Source organism: Asparagus officinalis, chromosome 7 (assembly GCF_001876935.1).
Source record: "Asparagus officinalis chromosome 7, Aspof.V1, whole genome shotgun sequence".
NCBI classification, from domain to species: Eukaryota; Viridiplantae; Streptophyta; class Magnoliopsida; order Asparagales; family Asparagaceae; genus Asparagus; species Asparagus officinalis.
In genome coordinates this window covers 25,569,902-25,570,350 of record NC_033800.1, presented here as the reverse complement: position 1 = coordinate 25,570,350, position 449 = coordinate 25,569,902, and positions in this window count along the sequence as shown.

The window sequence follows — 449 nt, the reverse complement described above, 5'->3', positions numbered from 1 at the left end:
TGGCAACCACTCAAATCTAGTTTAGAGTTAATCTGGGTTCGAACCAGTCTTTGCCCAGCGTTTAGGTTGTCGCCAAACACACCCCAGGACAACTGAATTCCACCAAGCATGTCACTTATTAGAGGGTTAGTAATTGATTAGTGTTGAAATTCCATATAAAATACTCTTGGATTATTTATTTGTTTGTTTGTCTTGAATAAAGATCATAGTCCGATCGAAAACTTATAAAACAAATGTGACGGATCTACTGGCAATCAATCTTTAAATCTAGTTTAGTATGTAATTAGAAAAAGTTTAATAAGCTATAACTAGATCTATGAGCGCATTAGGTGAATGAGAAGAAATCAGTGGCTTTTATAAAATACTGACAAAACAAATACTTGTAATATGAGCTCCAATGTCGTTTTCTTTTGGTGTTTGTGTTGTCAGAGGCTCGGGCGACATGAAGA